This window comes from Ceratotherium simum, chromosome 31 (assembly GCF_057802395.1).
Source record: "Ceratotherium simum simum isolate JZ-2026a chromosome 31, ASM5780239v1, whole genome shotgun sequence".
Lineage (NCBI taxonomy): Eukaryota > Metazoa > Chordata > Mammalia > Perissodactyla > Rhinocerotidae > Ceratotherium > Ceratotherium simum.
Genome location: NC_141930.1, coordinates 35,904,111 through 35,912,858, shown reverse-complemented (window position 1 = coordinate 35,912,858; position 8,748 = coordinate 35,904,111). Strand labels below are relative to the sequence as shown.

Sequence of the window (8,748 nt, the reverse complement as noted above, 5' to 3'; positions counted from 1 at the left end):
AACGCTCTGACCCTATCAGGCCTCTGGGAAACGTGTGGCCCCACAGGGACCCTCCTTGCTTGGCTTCATGGTTCACCGCCCTTTCCTGACTCTGCTCTCCCCTCTCCAGCCTCTCTCTCTCATCTCTGAAACCGGTCCTCCTCTTGATGAGAATTGAGCACCTTCCAGCACTCTCAGGCCGGGCCGACTTCTCCTCAGAACACCTGACAGGCCCAACCCCTCACTCCTGCCTGTGTCGGTGGGGCATGTACAGTGTCGCGCCCACTCTGGCTGTGCCATGATCATGGACTCTGTTCTTAGGCTGTGTGTGTGTGAGAGACACGCCTTGGCGATGTGTGTTGAGCACCATCACTGAACTTGTGTCATGTCTAAAATCAAGCTCCTGCAAGGCGCTCTTCCCAGCCCTCAGAGAAGCCCAGCACGCATCTGTCCTCACCGGCCCATGGAACACTCTTCTTCCTGGCCGGAAACCACCGCACATCTTCACCTCTCCTCCTCAGGATCTCTGCCTAATTGGTCCCATAAACCTTCCAGTTTGTTCTGGAAATGACTCTGGGTCTGCTTCTTTCACCTCCAGTGGCCTTTCCACCACTGTGACACCACGACCTTGGTTCAGACTCAACATTCTCACCACCCGTGCCGCACGCTCTGACAGGTGACTTCCTGTCAGCGGTGTTCTCGTCCTGCGACTTCCCGTGGATGGACGTGGATTTCTATGCACTGCAGTCGGCAGAGTCTTCTGACCGAACACAGTCTGCCACCTGCCCGGGTCACAAGCTCTCGGTGTCAGTCACCACGCGCTCCTCCATGCCTGCCTCCACGGGCCTCCTCTGAACTGCTCCTCCTTCTGTAATCCTGCAATGACTGACTGTCGGATACTCCATGTGAATACACGGGGACGTCACTGGTGTTTCTTTCAACACCCAGCACGAGAGGCTCAATCCTCGATGAATGAAATGTTCCCCACTCCTGTGTCATGGACCCTTAGAGTCTAACATACTCCAGAGGAAGAGTGTGCTCTCAGTCCTCCCCAACACTCTAGTCCTTGTGACATCATGGGAACAGCAGGGTTAAAATGTTTTCCTGGAAAGAAAAGAGCCATATGTAAATAGTTCTTGCCTAAAAGCAGATCATTCTCCTTGAATGATCACGTTCAACAAATCGGGCATTAGGAGGCCCTATCGTGTCTTGCAAAAAACATTAAAACATTGTTTTACGGCAGTGAATAAGAATTCATTTAACTGGTTCTTGAGATTTCAAATAAAGGTCTAATTAACATCGAGAATTTCATTTTACTTTACACTAAAATGAGCAATCATTGGTTTTTAGGGTTTTTTTTTGAATTTGACACAGATTTACTCTCACCATGTCTGAGTATATTGAAGAGGTGTTGGGGAGAAAGAGTAAGGATAATGGGCACATGCCTGATCTTTATTCCACTGAACAGGCATCCCCAGGCATCAGCTGCTTGTGGGGCAGCAGGGGGTGTGTTAAATCTGAGGCTGCATGTGTCTGTTCACAGGGCCCTCGCTGCACTGGGATGAAGTACATGAAACGGACTCTAGGAGAAGAGGAAACGTCTTGGACTTTTATAAACCTTAGAACACGTCTGTTTTGCTCCAAGGCATCTGAACATCTGGGCAGCCGTTTCTCAATGGATTAGTCTGGACAATGTCTTTCAAACACCCTGAGTGGCAGAGTTCTGCCTGAGGGGCAGACGGCAGCTGAAGGGCAGGTGCTCCACACACCCGGCACTCGAGCTATGGGTAGGTGAGAAAATGCATCCCCTTTCATGTGGGGATAAATAGGTCCATTCCTTTGATTTCTTTGTACTCTCTGAGGCCTACGGCATTGTGATAGCGTGAACATTCAACTCTCGCTGACCAAGTCTCAAGTCTCAAGATGATGTGCTCACTCCTGATCGTCATTTCGCCAAGCTCCGCTCTGTTGCTAATGATCTCAGAGAGTTTTCTGAAGATGAACTGCATTTTCCTTCAGTGTGAGATTATGCAGTATAAATACAAAGACACAGACCATGCAGCATCAGAGTCTGCAAAAGTGCATGTGAAATGTGCTGGTTGAGATATTGAAAGTGCAGCTGAGAAACAGGAAAAGACACAGCTGTGGAGTGTGGGTGTCCATGTGGGTCAAGTACGTGAGTAAGAGAGTTGAGGTGGAAGACAACAGGGACTGATGTGGAATTAGTCACTATGGAAACTCATGACCTGTCTTAAGAGGCAGCCTCCACTTGCTTCCAGCCAGTTGGTCATTGTCACTATGGGACAAGAGTGTAAAATCTTCTGATTTCTAATAGGAGCATGAAATGTGTATTTTACATAAAAGACCTGATTCTAAAACCTTATTTAGACAAAACAACCTATGATTCACCAAAGATGACCCCCAGTGTGCCAGTTTGCAATTTGTTGTCTAGAGCACTTGTTTTTAAACATTTTTCAAAGGCAGAGTCTACTTTCCAAATGGAGTCATGCGTGAAACTCTAAAATAAAAACTGACAGAAATACTTTTCCATTGCTATAAAATTATTTTGTTTGTTTAACTTTCTCATATTTATTTACTATAATTTAGAAAATGGTGGCACTGTTTTGATAGACATTTAAAAGTTGAAATCCTGGAGAATAGATTGCTGTGGCTGTTTTACATAGCCTCAGGATCCAAGTTATTGCTATACTTTGTTTTGGTGACACTATACCACAAACGTTCTGATTTACACAGAATCAGAAATATAGTTGCAAATAGTGATTTTTAAAGCATGCCTTACAATCCTGGGATACGTCCAAATTAAACTAGATCTTGGGCTTTAAAGAGGGGTCATAGGAAATCCTCACTTCCAAGATAAATTGCATAGCAAAACATATCCACTTCTTCTCTCCTTACCACAAAAATAAAAGTCAGCCAAGTAGAACCCAAAACTCACCATAAGCACCAAAACTATCTATAGCCCAACCCTGTCATGACTCATGGTTTATGCAGAAAGAACATGCATCTAGCTAACACAACTCTCTCTGGAAGTGAATAAGTCACTGTTACATTGGTATTCCCACTGAGCTACCTTCCTGGAGAAGATGAGCACAGACCTGGGTTCTTAGTAAATGAAGCTGCAGAGATCTGATCTTCATAGTGAATGACATATTCACAGATATACAGGGATGAAAGGAAATTTTCATTTAGGTTGTGAACAAAACTGAGGTCATTTGCTCAGAAGCAAAATAACGTGCTAGCATATCACGAGGACCTGGTTTTTTAAAAAAAAGGAAAAGAAAATGAAGATTTGGGGAGAGGGCGTTTCTGGATACTCAACAGTGATTCCACTAAGCCTCACTACTTCTCAGCTGGAGACGACTATCAGTTACCGACTGCAATGGGAGTGTGAAGAGCGTATTGTTTGAGGGAGTTTGGCTCGTGATAGTCATGAAGAAGTGTCAAAAATCTCTATGCTTTTATGTATTTGGCCCATGACACAGATTTGAAATTAAAAAAAATAAAATAGGCTAACCATTTTCATTTGTAGTCCCATGTCGCTGTTTAAAGAAATGGCTACATGCTCTTCTTTAATCCAACAGAATGAGACCCATCAACAGTCCATTATTCCAGAGGAAAACCAAAGAATAAACTACCATCCATGTCGATATGGATCCAGTCTTGGGATATGACCCTGAAGAAGACAGTCAAGATTGGGTTGGATTTTAGCCATACCCTGTGGAAAGTGTGGGGAGTGGTTGAGAGCATTATGAGTGACCCATCCAAAGGGAGGAAAGTAGGTGCTCCACAGGGGCATGGTTTTTTAATTTGCATTTGGGTCCCACAGCCAGCAGGATGGCTTTCCTGCTGGGTGGACTCCTAGCTCTTCTCACCTATTGGGAGGACACTTGGGAAGAGTCAGCGGTAGAGCTGACATTGGCTGGTGATGGTCAATTGCCTCCTTGACGACCAGATGCTAGAATCAGTCAAGCGCTTTTGAGGCCCCTTTTTCAAATCATGATAGACACTGCTTTGTTCTGGGCAGGGCAAATGTTGCCAGTCAGATTGAAGTCGTTTTATGTTTATTTCAACTGCAAAGTGTATAGTTGGGGAAAGCTGACAAAGACGCCCCTGCACACCCACCAACGACAATACTTGATATGATACAATGTTTGAAAGAAAGAACAAACTCGTCCTCTTAGGGTCTCCTGGTGAGGCTTCCTCGGAGGCAACAGTAAATTGATGGAGATGTTCTAGCCCTGCCCCTTCTGCTGTCTCCACCCAAATCCTCAAGGCTCCTCCTGCACAGCGCAGGCCCCTAACAAAGAAATGAGGTTGGGATTCCCGGGACTCTCGTGGTCAAGGCCGATGGCAATGTGGGACTGCTCACCCGAGACATCCACTCACTCCATCCCTGTCAGTCTGGGTACCAGGTTTGCCTGTTGGTAAGAGCAGATCCTGGAAGCTGCTGGTCTCACTTCCTCTCTTGTCCCAACAGCCATACCTGACACATGGTTACAATGGCGAGAGAGAGCGAGAGAGAGGTGGTAAACCTAATCGTTATTCTGCGGGCTATGGATCCAGCAAACGTCTGGTGAAACGAGAAGAATTGAGGGACAAATAACAGTTTGTGACATAATGGTATCTTTTATTTGAATTCATATTGTAGTTTTTTATTTCCGTAAATATAGAAGTTTCTTCCTAAACTCTTCTTTCTTTTCTGTTTTTTCCCTGTAACGTTATTCGTCATTTAATCAGTAAACAACATAAACTTCTACATTCTTTACAGGGAAGAGATTATCTGGGTCACGACTTTGCAATGAGCCTGGCTTCCACTTTATTCCCTAGTTCTAGTATCTGAAATCTTCCATCTCTGTGACCACATTTTCTATTTTTTCGTCTCCTGCCTCGGTAACCTATTTAATCTCTGGTGCCCTGAGAAGATGGTCAGCTGTGCTCTCATCAGCACAGAGGTTCCTTTTGTTAACATGTTGTTAAACTTACTACTTCTGTTTGCCAGCATGTTATAGCCTCATAAGGATGTTTCCACCATAGTCCTTATGCCTTTCTACTCTTCCTCTTTTCCTTTCTTTCTCTTTCTGTCTCTTCGTTCAACATTTTTCTCCTTTCTTTTCTGCATTTTCTCTCTACTCTTTCTCATACTCTCTTAAAGCTCTCTTCTACATTCTCTTCCTCAATTCATTCCATTTTTTTCTCCTTCCCTGTAATTTTAAGACAACATTGTAGTTCAAGTGCGAAGAACTTCATTTAGGGGCCAGTCCCCTGGCTTAGCGGTTAAATTTCCGCGCTCCACTACTGGCCGCCTGGGTTCGGATCCTAGGCATGCACCAACGCACCGCTTGTCCAGCCATGGTGAGGCAGCGTCCCACATACAGCAACTAGAGGGATATGCAACTATGACGTATAACTATCTACCGGGGCTTTGGGGAGAAAAGGGGGGGGAAGGAGGAGGATTGGCAATAGATGTTATCTCAGGGCCAGTCTTCCTCAGCAAAAAGAGGAGGATTGGCGTGGATGTTAGCTCAGGGCTGATCTTCCTCACACACACACACACAAAAGAACTTCATTTATAACAGCCTGCCTGACGTCTCCCAGGAACTCTCACATCATCTATCAATCAACTGCCTGTGGATACAGATGTTCAGGCAACCAACTTCCCCTCTCCAATCTTTGACCCTTCCTTCCTCATGTTGGGCCCTCGGAGATCACAGCAGCTGTTATTAATGTCTCAGGCAAGAATATTTCCATTATGATCAGTCTAGCAACTCTACTCACAAAGGGACATTTAAGGAAATTGTTAGACATAGCATGACCTACCTAGAAAACCTCTGTGTCACTTCATATCACTGTTGAATCAGTGACAAGGTCATGCGTTCAGAGTTTCCAGTTTCCATCTTGAATTCTTTTTCAATTAGAGGAACAAAACTAGCCCATTGCTATTTTCCTAGCCTCCCATATATACTACATACTTCCTCAAACATTACTGATAATAGTTGTGAAATCATATTTTAATTTCAATAAGTATTCTCAAACATGATTAGTGGCTCTGCAGATTTAACTCTCTTTAAACAACTATTTATGGCATATCTCTCCATTTATTTAGGTCTGTTTCAATTTCTCTCAACAAAGATTTTTAGTGTTCAGTTTAGAAAACTGCATATTTTTTTGCTAGATTTTTACTAGGTACTTGAAATATATAGTGCCATGGTAATGTTTTGTTACAGTATATAGAAATGTGATTAATTTTTGCATATTGGCCTTGTATTCTGCAACTTTGCTAAGTTCACTTACTAGTTCAATGTTTCTGTAGGATCCCGTGGGTTTAGGATGTATACCACACCATTAAATGTGATATTTTCTGTACAATTTTTTCTAAATGCACTTTTTGAGATAGAGGAAATTCACATCTGTTTCTTGTTTGCTGAGGGTTTTTACTATGAATGGACATTAAATTTTGTCAAGTGCTTTGTCTTCGTCTATTAAGATGATCATATGATGTTTTTCCTCAATTATGGGAAAATGTGGCAATTAACATTGCTTGGTTTCCAAATTTTAAACCAACTTAGCCATGTTGTTAATATATTGTTGAATTTGATTTGATAACTTGGTTAAGAATTTTTGCATCTATGTTCGTGAAGAATATTGGTCTTTTTTCTTTAGCTATCTTTCTTAGCTTTTGATATCAGGGATATGCTGGCTTCATAAAACAAATTGCATCCTGTCCTCTTCTTCTCTATTTTTCAAAAGAGTTTATGTTAAAATGGTGTTATTTCCCTCGTATATGTTTGATAGATTTCACTTAGTGAAGTTATCCAAACCTGGAGTTATATTCATGGAAAGGTTTTTGATTAAACATACAATATCTTTAGTAGATATGGCCTAATTAAATTGTATGCTTTTATGTCAATCTTGAAAACGCAGGTCTTTCAAGAAATGTATTCCTTTCCCTTAAGTTGTCAAATTTATGCTAACAAGTTCTTCACAATATCCCATTATTAACCTTTTATTTTCTGTAGTAATGCCTCCTCTTCTGTTACTGATATTAGTAGTTTGCAATTTCTCTTTTGTCTTGGCCAGTTTTACTAGGAGTTTATTAATTTTTCATGCTTTTTGATTTTCCTATTATTTATACATTTTCTATTTTATTGAGTTATTCTCTTTATTTTATAATTTGCTTTCTTTTAAATATTCTGAATTTAATTTGTTTCCTAGCTTCTTAAGTTTAAGCAAAAATCAATGATATTACAACTTTCTTTTTCCCTAATATAATTATTTAAACCTATAAATTTCCTCTATGTACTGCATTTGGTACATCCCACAAATTTCAATATCTTATGTTTTCATTACATATTAATTAAAAATATATTCTAATATCTATTTTATTTTCTTCCTTGCCCATTTTTATTCTGAATAATTTTGTTTAATTTCTAAATATTTGAGAAATTTTGAGATATCTTATTTTTATTATTTCCTAATTTAATTCTGTTGTAGACAATTTTTTTTCTTAATTGTTTCAGTCTTTCAAATTTACTGAGATTTATTTTATGGTTAAAAATATAATTTATCCTTGTAAATTTTCATGTGCACCTGGAAGAAATATATTTTCTGCATTCGAGTCTAGTGTTCTAGAAATATAAGTAGTTTAAGTTGGTTCATGCTGTTGTTCCAACCTTTTATATATTTTCTAATATTTGAATTTATTTAAAATAGTGTTCATTTCCTGATATAAATTGGACTTAAGTCTCATACTATGTAATTTTCTTTATTTTTTCAGTAAATTATTATTATGTATGATAAAAAATAGAAGCATACTATAAGTTGAACAGATGCGTTCTATATTATTTATCATTTATTACCACAATAGTAATATTTAAAGGACTTCACTTCTGCAAATGTCATATTTCTTATCTGCATCATCATTTTCACATTTTCTACTTGATCAGTGCATAAACACGCTTTACTGTCCCCCATTTTAAAGAAAGCAAACAAACAAACAAAAAAACTTCCCAACCCTTGTCCCCTCCAACAAGAACCCGAATTTTCTTCTCTCCTTCTCAGCACTCTTCCTTCAAGGAAAGGACTAAACTTGCCATGTCCCATTCTCATCTTCCATTCTCCTTTCAATTCATTCCAATTTTACTTTCTTTCCAATAACCCACTAAAGAGCCATTATGAAGGCCATGTGTTTTTTTTCATCTTTTTAATACAACTTTAATAATCTGATTGATTGTGAAATGCAGTGTTCAATTCTACAAATAGTAGAAGAAAAAGCAAGATACATGAGACTGTTATACATAAAAAGTTTTCTTACAAAACATATGCAAACAGCTTTGAAAAAGACTGAAGGCATCATCCTTGATAATTTTCTTCTATATTAAAAATCTCATAACTAATGTTATTTTTAATTTTTCTTTAAAAATTAGATTTAGGTACAATTTGCTGATGTCTTTTCTATATACTTCTTTTACATGAACTTTTACTAGTATTTGATAATTTTGACCACTTGAAACATCTCTTCCTCTATGTTTTCAATATGCCACACTCTCCTAGTTTTTAACCTTCTCTTCTTAACTTCTAAATTTTTAGAATATAAAGTCTTGTCCCAGTTCCTTTTCGTTTTTACTAATTGATCCCAACTATTTCCATGGCTCTATATATCATCTCTATGCTTATAATTTTGGATTTGTATCTCCAGCCTGGCCTTTTCTCCTGAGCTTTAAAATGGAGTATCCAACTGCCTATTCCAAG

General features: G+C 39.7%; 1 long non-coding RNA gene across 2 annotated transcripts; it reads right to left on the bottom strand.

Moving 5' to 3' along the window:
• Positions 1-831: 831 nt before the first annotated feature.
• On the bottom strand, positions 832-7,285 carry LOC147913066 (uncharacterized). 2 transcript variants are annotated; one of them, XR_015549265.1, is made up of 4 exons: positions 4,370-7,285; positions 3,515-3,673; positions 2,226-2,275; positions 832-1,083 (listed from the first exon to the last, which is right to left on the bottom strand). It is a non-coding gene; the product is annotated as an uncharacterized LOC147913066 (long non-coding RNA). The 2 variants fall into 2 exon arrangements; XR_015549264.1 differs by lacking the exon at positions 4,370-7,285 and having other exon boundaries at positions 3,515-3,956.
• Between the last annotated feature and the right edge of the window lie 1,463 nt (positions 7,286-8,748).